This window comes from Topomyia yanbarensis, chromosome 3, assembly GCF_030247195.1.
Source record: "Topomyia yanbarensis strain Yona2022 chromosome 3, ASM3024719v1, whole genome shotgun sequence".
NCBI lineage: Eukaryota > Metazoa > Arthropoda > Insecta > Diptera > Culicidae > Topomyia > Topomyia yanbarensis.
Window position 1 is genome coordinate 343,167,383 of NC_080672.1, and position 13,124 is coordinate 343,180,506.

General features: G+C 38.9%; 1 protein-coding gene across 4 annotated transcripts in view; it reads left to right on the forward strand.

Annotated features, from left to right (window-relative positions):
• LOC131689118 (uncharacterized) overlaps positions 1–13,124 on the forward strand; it is a 244,500-nt gene that overhangs the window by 188,542 nt on the left and 42,834 nt on the right. The gene's annotated exons all lie outside the window — the stretch shown is intronic.

Here is a 13,124-nt window from a genome sequence, read left to right on the forward strand (position 1 = left end):
ATAGTGTTTAAAGTTCGCCAACGCCTGGATACACATCAATCACGGTGTACTAGATACATAGATGCCGGAAGTAAAATTCCAACCTTTTCTGCCATTTGTTTCTTCCTTCTTGGTTGCTTTGGTATGCGCAAACTATGCGATATTGCTGGAAGCTTTATCCAACTTTGCTTCCGGTGCCATCCATATGCGGCTTGCCTGGTTTTGATGTCTTAATTAATAGGATTTTAGATCGATTCCATCACAGGTACACACAGGTGGTCTATGAGACGTATCCAGAATGCCACCACACAGTCACATAAATCCGAGCTGTTGTACAAATCATTTCATACACGAATGCCTGCCAGGCGATTGCAATCAGAAGATCGGAGATATCAATTTTAAATTGAACATTTCAATTTCTCTGCACCGCAGTTCACTGTAATTAAGAGTTATGCCTGCCTACCTGCGCTCGGTGGCTTATGCATACAATCCAGAGGAAAAATCATCGTATTCTGGATATTACGTCTGTGCTGCCCACTTGATACGCAATTAAAATTATCGAACAATTTCATCGTCGTGGTTTGGTGGCTGGGACTGGTTAAATTGCACAGTGACCGAAAGAGGCAATAATGTGTCGGTATACGGTAAATATTTTTCGAATTGCTATTACAATGCCTATAGTGTTTTGAATGATTGATATCTGACTGATTGGTGGCGTGTTTAGCATAGGGAAGTTTAGCGGCATAATTGTTGCATCCAATGTATCTTTTAAAAGATGTTATATGAATGTAATGCAATCGTGTCTAGGGTTCGTCGCGGTGCGGATGTGGGCGGTAAATGGATTGTCCGCACCGCAACCGCAAAAAAATAATAAAACCGTACCGCTTACCGCAACCGCACTTTATTTACCGCACAGCACCGTGCGGTAATGCGGTAAAATTTTTATATTTTTAAAAATGGAGTTAAAAATTGTTCATTTGTGTAACCATATATAATAAAATGTTATTCTTACTCACACGAAATTTAACTTTAAGAGACTCCTCAGAATGTAATGTTTATGAAAAAAATCAACTTTTGCATTTTCTATTAATAGAATTCCGTACATTTTAAGGCAAACATTATACATTCAAAAACGTTCTACCGCAGTAATAGGAAAACTTTTATTTTAGCAACCCTTCAGCAATTTTAGCAGAATTGAAAAAAGTGGAATAAAAATGTAATAAGAAATTAAGTTACATATTTTTTCTGTGAATTTTCATATTTACAATGTTTTTGACATATGAAAATGAAATGGATGATTTTCGCATTTGCGTAGTAAAAACCACCTTAACCAAAAAAAAATTACGTCGAAGTACCAGTACTTTTATGTAGTAGCGCATATTTTCCAATACAGTGAAATAAAAACATATTATATTTCCTCAATAAGAACGACGAACGAAAATTGCTCTATACATTAAATCTAACCAGGAGTCTGGTCTCAACCGGAACAGAATTATTGAACATTAGAAAAACTGCAAAAAATGTATGATTTGTAGCATACAGCAGAAATGATTTTTAAAAATAGGGGCTTTTACGGACAAAATATCCCAAAACTCTAACTTCCGCATTCTTCAAGAAACAGATGTATTCTCATTCAAAAACTAATATTGCACCCTTTAAAAATGTATTAAGTGTAATTTTCTAAAGGCTAGTTCGAAAGCTCTAGCATTTAATGTATTTTCCTCTAATATTTTCCCAAAGAGCCAATGGCAAAAACTTCAATTGAAGTGAACGGGAGTCATACTATGTGATATTTGGCAAAAAAGCTTCAAAAAAGCTACAAAATAGTCTTAACTGAAAAATATTAGGACTTAATTTGGTAGAAAATTATAGTAAATATGAATGGAAGTACGCGAAAAAAAGTTATGTAGCATACTTTTTGAGAAAGAGTCCAATAAAATTGACTGCGGAAAAATTCACAATGAATTTACACAGCAATCAAAGAAGATAGAAATACGATGTTGATGAATTAATGATAGAATAATCACCCTAATTTGGACCCCTCCTTATTTTGGACGCTTTTATACATTTGTATCCGTTTCTGCCAATTCTTCCAAATTCGTTTGGTTTGATAAAGATAATATTCTTTGGGTTGTGTTTAAGTCCCAGCATGATTTGTTCATCTCTAATTCCTATAAATTAGTCAAAATTCACAGGTGAAAAATTGATATCGAAAACGATTCATAATTCATAATTCATAATTTCCAACATAAATCGGGAGAAGTGATGCACTTTTAAATTGGATTTAAGAGTACAAATTTATTGTTTTTAAACGATCTAATAATTTTGTCTCTCTTTGGATCTTGCATTTTATGTATTTGAAATGGTTAGTTTGTGAAGTTTTACTTAGAAGTATGAAATAACGTCAAAATATTTCGGACACAGCTAGATTTTGTTTCGCAATAGCAGTCTGTTTACCAATTTAGAATAATCAAAATTATCACTTTATTAATTATTTTTTGCGGTGCGGTTGCGGTAAAACTGCGCGGTAAAGGCTCTTTCCCGCACCGCATCTGCGGGAAAAAGTGTCTCACCGCACCGCAGATTTTGCGGTAATTACCGCAACCGCGACGAACCCTAATCGTGTCTATTGCAAACATGCGACAAATTCCTAATAATAGACCCCTCACCTAATGCTTATCTTATTATCCACTCGGGCAAAAAGTCGTTTTCTAGCTTGTGCACAGTTGTAGACACTCCTAGGTTACTTGCGAGATCTCGGACGGAAAGGTTTAGGTTCCGCTTGAAACAGCTTGTCACTCCTTTCATTGTTTTGCGGTCTCCAGGTTTCGATTTTTCTAGTCTTCCTGGTTGTCAACAAACGTTTTCCGAACACTTTTATTACGTTGGTGACAGTTGATTTGATCTTATTCCACCCACAATTTTGTCAACTTTGTGAGCGAGTAGTTCGGATTTTTGCGATGCGTGAGCAAATTGTTGCTCCGTTGCTCCTCTTGTTTCGATGCCATTTTCACAACTGAAGAGCAAATGTCAAAATTAAACAGTAGGCATGACACTACAAACATATATTTAAAATGAGGAGCGCGCAGTTTTTTTAATGCACGATGAAAAAAAAGCGTCAAGTTCAAGTTGACCAATTTTTGATCGCAACGCCCTTTAGTGAATCTATATACAAACCATAAGTGACATTGTTTTTCCTTTTGTATTGCCGACTAAGAGTGAGTCAATTTTTCCTTTTTTATGTTGTAACGACATTTAATTAGCAAGGGAGTAGAAGGCGTGAATTTTTTTTCAATATTAAGGAGGTCTTCTTATATAATTGCGCAAAAAGTACCTAATGTTTGATAATTTTTTTTGAAGAAGTAAAATGACTTAGACATGTGCGCAATTCTACAAAATGTTTATTAAGGTTTCATCTATAAAATAAAAACTTTCGAGTGTAAGGTGTCAAAAAAGGCGTCCAATATGGCGGCTTCAGCAAAAGGTGTTTTGAAAACCGACCTCATCTGCGGGCACGATATAGATCGCAATTCTACAAGCAGCAAACCATAACGATCTTGAAGATGACATTCCGTAGAGGTGCCCAACTTAAATAACATGAAAAAATTCGATATAAAAACAAAATGGCGGTCACTTGAAAATAACGTATCGTTTTTTCGTATGAGTTTTCCACTTTGGCCGGCTGTAAAAAATCGTTAATCAAAGTATTGTGATTTTGTAGGTTACAGCGCCCGAGAATGTTGTCTTCTGTTAGCCGGGCAAAACCTGAAGTTGATTGGCTGAATGGTTCAAAAACGAGAATGCCCGGAGATTCGAAAATCTTGTTCCGCCGCCATTTTGGACGCCATTTTTAACACCTTACACTCGAAAATGTTGATCTTACAGATGAACCCATATTAAACATTTTGCCGAATAGCGCACATGTCCACGTCATTTTACTGCTTAAAAAAATTATTAAACATTAGGTACTTTTTGCCATAATTATATAAGAGGACCCCTTTAAGAACCATAGTATTAAGGGAAAAGCAAGGAGCTGAAGGAAAAAAGTTTAGAAAAGCGTGAAATAGGGTCAAATGAGCAAGCTTAGAGTTTTCCGACGACTTAACCTGTTGTCTTCTACCGCAGGAGTCAGAACGTTTTGACACTTTTAAATGCGAATCACCTGAGTCTGCGGCTTAGTGACTTATGCTGTCGGAATTGACAAAAATTTAAAACTTCCACACTAAGCATGTAGCGACATTGAAATTCTTGAATGAGCTATTTTTTTTCCTCACTAATTGCCTGCCGGGGTTTTTTATTTGATCGAATATTGTGTTTGGCTCAGCAGCTGTGTCATATTGTCACTGTGTGTTGATTGAACACGGTGTCGGCAACTTCTATCCAAAACTTCATGATAGATTCCCATAAAGGTACATTTTTCCACAATGACATGGTGCAACAAAAAACAAATATTGATTTCAACAAAATTACCATTTTTTGGGACATTCGGCACTTATCAGCCGATTTTCGATTTTCTGACGAAATACCTGGTGGAATTAAAAGGAAAACATTTCTTATTGATTTTCTAACAACGGTTCGAACAGTATGCTATGTAATGTTGTTTTGTAGGAGATATTGTGCAATTTTGGGACAACAATACAAAAATTGTTATTTTTAGCCAATTTTTCACGTAAAATATGCAAATGGTTTAAAAATTTTCCTAAAGCACGTGCCAAAACATTTTTCCAAATTCCGTTTTATTGATAATTCGAAAGAACGTTTAAATTCTCGTCCTTAAATTTTTAGCATTGAAAATGCTTTACTCCACTATATGGGGCTGGGACTAGGTGTAAAACGAAAATCTAAAATTCGATCCGCGCCACGAATATGTGGCATAATTTTAAACGACTATAGCGCTGTTAATTGTTTTTGCAATTGTCTTACACATTTCATCGCTTGATATAAAAGCAATGTTTCTGGCCGAATTCTTTCATTGCCATACCTACTCTTCTGGCAGAACGAGGTAGGATATCGCTGCTGCTGCTGGTAGGATATCTGTTCTTTCTTTCATTTGATACGAGCCGCGGACGGGGAGCGTTTGTGTGTACTGGAAGTATTTTGCTCGAAGTTCCATGCGACGATGGCGGAACAAAAGCGAGATGGCGAATTCCTGGTTTATAGTACGTTTAGTCGTGCAGGCAAGGCTCAAATCGTTCAATACGATTCTCGTCCTGTATCACAAGACAGTTATTAGCAAACCGTCCTTATTAGGACGAATACATAATGGAAAATGAATTGACGAAGAAAATTAGTTTTATTAACTTGTATTAAGTTTGTAATTGTTTATTCTACACCTTTACCAATAAATCACAATTCAAATTAATAATGTACAAACTAGAAGGCTTTTGCAAAATGAATTAATGTTGCAACCCTGCCACTAAGCGAGAGCCACACCAAAAAGAATGAAGAAAATATTTTTATTTGTCGTACAAAAGGATGGTCTTCCATCTGCACCAAAAAGTTGATAAAAGAGATCACCTTATTTCACAAAGTGCTTAATTGATAAGAACTGCGAAAGGAAAATGTTCGTGTTAGTACGCAGCAGAAGCGAATCGCCGGCAAGGTTCGAATCGTTTTAAAAGAATTCTCGTCCCCAGGGGCGGCGAAACACTTTACGCCCGAGTGGGTAGAAAGCATAGGGTGAGGGATCTATTAGTGAGGATTTTTTCCCTTTTCGCAATGCACACGCTTACATTACATTTACATTAAATCACGTTCGTTTATGCAAATGGAATTATGGTACATCGATGTTTTCAAATTTGTGTGGTGCGAGATACATGCGTTGCACATCTAATATTTTTGAAATGGTTCAAAATTTCGAGTGGGTAATTACCCACTCGGTTATTTTCGAGTGGGTAGTACTACCCATACTACCCACGCTTTCCGCCGGCCCTGCTCGTCCCGTATCACAAAACATAGTTATCAGCCAACCGTCCTTATTAGGATGAATACATAATTTAAAACAAATTCAACTAGAAAATTCCTTTTATTAATTTGTATTAAGTTTGCGCTTGTTAATTCTGTACCTTTACCAGTGAATCATAATATAAACAAACATTCCCACATGATGCAAGCTTTATTAGCTTGTCTTAAATTTGTGCTTGTTAATAATCAATTCTGTATCTTTACCAGTGAACAATAACATTAAAAGTAACAACGTAATGCGTGTGTGCCCAAAAAAAATAATGCTTTATTGATGCGATGATGGTGCACTTGGTGTTCGCTAGTCATGTCGCATTTTAATGTTGGTGGTCGTGTCTTGTATACAACCAGAGTTAAAAATGATCGAAGCTCTTTTTTCCAAATTAAATTTTCCCTAAATTTATTGTCTCGCATGAGTCTCAAGAGGGAGGTTTTACATTGTTTTCTAAAACAACATTTTCAAGACCCTTTTCGTCAAATGACGCTTTCTGCCAAATAACCCTTTCGACCAATTCACTCTTTCTGTCAAATGACCTTGTCGGTCAAATCATCCTTTCGGACAAATGACCCTTTCGGACAAATGACCTTTTCGGAAAAGTGACACCTTCGGACAAATGACCCTTTCGGACAAGTGACCCTTTCGGACAAATGACCCTTTCGGACAAACGACCCTTTCGGACAAATGACCCTTTCGGACAAATGACCCTTTCGGACAAATGACCCTTTCGGACAAATGACCCTTTCGGACAAATGACCCTTTCGGACAAATGACCCTTTCGGACAAATGACCCTTTCGGACAAATGACCCTTTCGGACAAATGACCCTTTCGGACAAATGACCCTTTCGGACAAATGACCCTTTCGGACAAATGACCCTTTCGGACAAATGACCCTTTCGGACAAATGACCCTTTCGGACAAATGACCCTTTCGGACAAATGACCCTTTCGGACAAATGACCCTTTCGGACAAATGACCCTTTCGGACAAATGACCCTTTCGGACAAGTGACCCTTTCGGACAAATGACCCTTTCGGACAAATGACCCTTTCGGACAAATGACCCTTTCGGACAAATGACCCTTTCGGACAAATGACCCTTTCGGACAAATGACCCTTTCGGACAAATGACCCTTTCGGACAAATGACCCTTTCGGACAAATGACCCTTTCGGACAAATGACCCTTTCGGACAAATGACCCTTTCGGACAAATGACCCTTTCGGACAAATGACCCTTTCGGACAAATGACCCTTTCGGACAAATGACCCTTTCGGACAAATGACCCTTTCGGACAAATGACCCTTTCGGACAAATGACCCTTTCGGACAAATGACCCTTTCGGACAAATGACCCTTTCGGACAAATGACCCTTTCGGACAAATGACCCTTTCGGACAAATGACCCTTTCGGACAAATGACCCTTTCGGACAAATGACCCTTTCGGACAAATGACCCTTTCGGACAAATGACCCTTTCGGACAAATGACCCTTTCGGACAAATGACCCTTTCGGACAAATGACCCTTTCGGACAAATGACCCTTTCGGACAAATGACCCTTTCGGACAAATGACCCTTTCGGACAAATGACCCTTTCGGACAAATGACCCTTTCGGACAAATGACCCTTTCGGACAAATGACCCTTTCGGATAAATGACCCTTTCGGATAAATGAGCCTTTCGGACAAATGACCCTTTCGGACAAATGACCCTTTTGGTTAAAAAGCCATTTTGGCCTAAAAACTTTCCACCAAACGGCCGTTTCGGCAGTATTCGGCATCCGGTTAAATGTCCCATTCGGCCAAATTGCATTCGGCTAAATGGCTTTCGGTCAATTGAACCTATTGCTACTATGATCAACATTAGTGCACAGCGTTTATTTCGAAAGTGCATTTTTCGCTTTAACACTTCGTGAGCGAGAATTCCTAATGTGAGAAAATTTGAATAACTCCGACAATTTTCGACTGATTTTTATGATTTGATGCGGAATTTTAATCCCTGGATACGAAATTGAGCGTTCCTTCGAGATATCATTAGAACTAGGCTTGTCTTTGGAAAAAGGTCGAACCGTTTTCATATATGTATTTTGAACTGAAAAATCTCATAAAAATGGCACACACTTAAAAATATTTACATCTCGTAAGATGCACATAAAAGGAGCGTCACAATTCAAATGAATTTACATTCAAGAATATGTAAAAATGTGCTTTGTTCACAATTCTCCATCTCCATGCAACCGAGTTCTACATCAAAAGAGACACAATATTTTATTTCACATATCAAAACATGTAAAATTCCATTATTAGACAGCAAAATACGTCGCAATGTTGTTTACGTCAAATGTAATTTTTTTTTCTAGGTGTGTACTTTTTATTTTGTTGTCCCAAAATCACACAATATTTCATACAAAACAGCATAATATAGTATACTGTTGGAAAGGCCAATTTTTCTACTTTCCAGAACTGCTAAAATAAATAGAAAATTGATTGAAAAATGGCTACGTAACAAATTTGTTTGTGTCGAAGACCCAGAAAAGGTTTTTCTATTTGTATAAATCTAGATTTTGCGGGTGTTCAGAAGTTTTCAAACATTGTTTTCTGTTCCATTTTATGAGACCCTCAACCTATACCATGCACTTAAAAAGTACAAAATCACTGTAGCACCGTGTAATGGCTTAGCATCTGCTAGGCATACTTTCTATTAAACTTTCACCATATCGATCGGAAAATGCTCCCCAAATTCATCGATTTCGTCGAGGTGAACTATTTTAAATTGAGGACACGTTTACCTCTAAGCTTGTTTTTCAAACAGGGCTAGACATTTTCAATTGGATTAGCATCAGGCGACTGCTAAGGCCCATCTAGTGATAGGACGAAATTTGCCAGTTTCCGGCAGGACAGAGCCGGCAGTGCTGTTTTTTTCAATCAATATGCACCTACCGGATGTAGTCTGTCTGCGTTTCATTCCTTTCCCAATCCTGGGAGCATTCATGGTACTCGGTAACAGGTGCAAAACCCCAAAATCTGCTTTTGAGAAGCAGCCCATAAAATTGACTTTGATTGGATGTTTAGCAAGGATGTACCATATTGGGCATAAACACTTTGGGCATGATAGACGTGTCAGGTTACGCGTCAGACATAATGGACATTGGGCATAATTGACGATAAACATAACGGCCGTTTGGCCTTAATTATCATATTGATGTATCATTTAAAAATACTCATTTCGGGTCTGATACCTTCGGGTAGGAGGAGCGTGATTGTATTCACTTTTTTAACCTTACGAAACATGGTCTAACTTAATCAACACTTAATACAACTGTGTAAGTTTATAAATCTTTGCTCTAATCAAAGCAGCAGACCGAATGCTTTCCATAGGTACAGTCAGTTTGCTTTAACCACACGCTGCTACAGTGTTTTTTACTTTTCAGGTGGCCTAGGACAGGCTGTTGATCTCAGATGCAGGAATCAGGAATCAGTAGCGTCTGGCTCAAATGGCACGTTCCCCATGTTGATCGGAGATTTGTGCCTTGCCAAGAATCGTCTTTTCATCATTTTCCTGATGGGAAGGATTGGGGAAGTGGTAAGGTTAGGGGTAAGGAAAACAGCGACACAGAACAATTAAAACAGAGCATTCTGCACCCCCGGAGTGATGCTGAACGATCTGCAGGTGCTACAACAGCAGGAATAAAACTTCCAACCCCCGGAGGGATTTAGAACCTCTACTCAAACAGTGAGCGGATATATCAACACCCCCGAGGGGATATTGAGATAACAGAACGACAACACCCCCGAAGAGATATTGTCATTCAAATACGGCTAAAAAACTATAGCTCTTTACCACACTGGGTTAGGAACAAAAGCATATCCTTAAATTTCAGCTCTCTGTACATAGGTCCATCTTTGTATGGAGAACCAAAAATCCGGATGCGCAATTGCATTAATACAGGGCAATTGCATTTCAAATGATATGATGTTCCGTAATCGGATTCACAAAGATCACATGAATAATACTCAGCGTGCTGAATAGTAGCCATGTGATAATTGAGTTCGCAATGTCCAGTCAGTGCCCTGACCAGAATACTGCAGTTGTGCTTGGAAAAATGCAACACATTTTTTGACATTTTCGGACTCACATCCGGCAGAAAAGCCTTTGTTTGAACGCAAGTTTGCAAGCTACGCCAATGGTTGGCATGTTCGAATGCAGCCCCAGAGCAAATCTTGTGCTTTATCCAACTTATTCACAGTGGTAGAACTGGTTCTGGACCAACGAAATCAGTCGCAGCGCCAGCTCTAGCCAATTCGTCCGCCCATTCATTTCCAGTAATACCGGAATGACCGGGTACCCTTAGAAGGTAGATAGCATTTGAAATGCTAAGTTCTTCGATTTGAGTTCGACATGCGATTACTAATTTCGATCTCGAATCTGCCGAACTAAGTGCTTTCAGGGCAGCCTGACTGTCAGAGCAAAAATAGATTCTTTTACCGCAAATTCCCTGTTGAAGTGCGGATTGTACGCCACACAGAATCGCAAATATTTCTGCTTGGAATACGGTACAGTATCTACCAAGCGAATGAGATTGGTTTAATCTCATCTCATGACAATAGACACCAGCACCGGCTCGGCCCTCCAACAAAGAACCGTCCGTATAACAAACTACGTATTCTTCAAGTTGTCGCTCCATCCAGCCAGACAGCCATTCCTCACGAAGAGGAATTCTCACATTGAAAGTTTTAGAAGGAAAACTACATGTGAGTGTAAGGTCACTGGGAGCAAGTGTGTATTCATCCCAAGTAACCATTTGGGGCCACAGTCCTGTGTGGTTACACGATATATTGAGTTACTGTTCCAGAGCCCAGTAACCCTAAGACGGTATGCACAAGAAAATGCTTATTGTTTCAGAAACACATGTAGTGGTTTTATGTTCAAGAGTGCCTCGAGAGCAGCAGTAGGTGTTGTCGAGAACGCACCAGTCATCGCCATCAAGACCATTCTCTGAAGATGGTTTAACTTTGATTGGATTGTCATGACTTCTCCCTTCTGCCACCAAACAAGGCACCCGTATGCCAGTATTGGTCTAACAATTGTTGTGTGGATCCACTGAATGTACTTGGGTTTGAGTCCCCAAGATTTGCCGAAAGCCCGTCTACATTGGCCAAAGGCCATGCAAGCTTTCTTGATCCTGAAATCGATGTGAGCTGTCCAATTAAGTTTTGAGTCGAGAATTACCCCAACGTACTTAACTTGATCTTCGACAATAATTTCAGAGTCAAAAAAACTGCAATGGACGAGCTCCGGTTGTAATCCTTCGTTGCGTGAAAAGCACCATTGAGGTTTTATTTGGATTAACTGATGGTCCAACATGAAGACACCACCGCTCAACAACACATCAGGCTTGTTGCATCAAATCAAAAAGTGTGCCAATACAAATACCGGTGATCACCATATGACAATCATCGGCGAAACCATACGTCGGAAACCCAAGCTCATTTAGTTTTCTCAACAAGCTATCGGCGACAAGGTTCCATAGAAGTGGTGACAGCATACCACATCCGCAGACACTCAGTTTCCTCATCTCTACTTGTCTTACCGATGAGCACAGATGTCGGTTGCTAAGCATTGCGTGTATCCAGTTCGTGATATATGAAGGTACTCCATGATCTCGTGCTGCTTCCAAAATGGATTCGAAAGACACGTTGTCAAAAGCACCTTCAATATCGAGAAAAACTCCTAAACTTGATTGCTTTTGTGAAAAAGCTTTTTCAATGTTGTAGACAACATTGTGTAACAGGGTGGTAGTAGACTTCCCCCGCTGATATGCATGTTGCATTGCATGCAGCGGGTGCTCGCCCAAGCTACCATCCCGAATGTAGTGGTCGATTAAACGTACCACTTATTTGAGAAGGAAGGAGGTCAGACTGATCGGTCTAAAGCTCTTTGCCTCCTCATAAGTGACGCGGCCACCTTTGGGAATGAATTTGACAGTTATTTCCATAACTGACATACTCCAACCCGCCGGATGCCACGCGGCCTCTAGGCTGGTTTTGTCCGGAGAAAGATAATAGAGTTATCAACCTCCTAGTGGACCACAGCCAGTTACTGGGGAGTTCGCCCGGGTCTTCCCAGGCTCCGTTCGCCATTGAGAATATTTTAAACCCCCTCAACAATTTTACCCATAGCACGGGTCGCATGACACTATGGAATTGAGGTTCCCTGTTTGGTGTTACCACCGGAACAGGTAGTCCGTAGTGTAATTCTTAGCCGGTTGAAACAACCACTACCGACACTACACGGCTTATCTAGGCTGTTCGGAGAAAGAAGCTGACATTGATGGACAGCTCCCATAGATAGCCGAACAGCCACAACACAAAATAATGTTTGAAAATGTTTTGTAACCGCAAAATTTTGGAATATATCGAAAAATAATTTTTTTTTGCGACCTTCGGTACTAGCAAATTAGCTACGCTGTCATTTTCCATTTTCGATTTCGCAACGATTCTGGCAAGAAGCAGAATAAACCATTCCAAGGGCTATGTTATGTCCTTCTATTAAAAAATCTAGGCGGTTTAGGGACAACAATATGAATATAATATTATTTGTCGATTTTTTCATGAAAAATATGTAAATTGCTTTACATTTTTCATAGAAAACTTTCTGTTTAATTAAAAATTTGGATAGAACATTTAATTCCGGATACAACGATATGTAATTTGTAAAATAGGCTGAGAAATGCCAGAATGATTCTATTCTCTATATCTCGTATATAGGGTCACTTTTTATGCTAATATGATATTGTGAGTTAAGCGGACCTTCTTCTGGATTCGGCGGATAATCAAGCAATATTTGAAAATGTTTCGTGATCAGAGACCGACGAGATCCGCCAATTTGGAGTCGCTATTTTTAATCTTCGAAAAAAAAAATACATTTTCCAATTATCGATAAATAACGAATAAAAGATCAAACTTACACCTTAAGCTATATATTTACAGATTTTGGGATGCCCAAGATGATACTGTAATTTTTTACTGAATTTATTGTTTCTATTGGCAATTTTTCATATATTTCCACATACAAACTTGAAAACTCTTGTGAGTAAACTAGAGTTATTGGAAAAAGCTCATATTTGACAAATGGTATGTGAAGCCAATTACCGTTTGATATAACAGTGTTCCGAAAAAAAGTCAAAA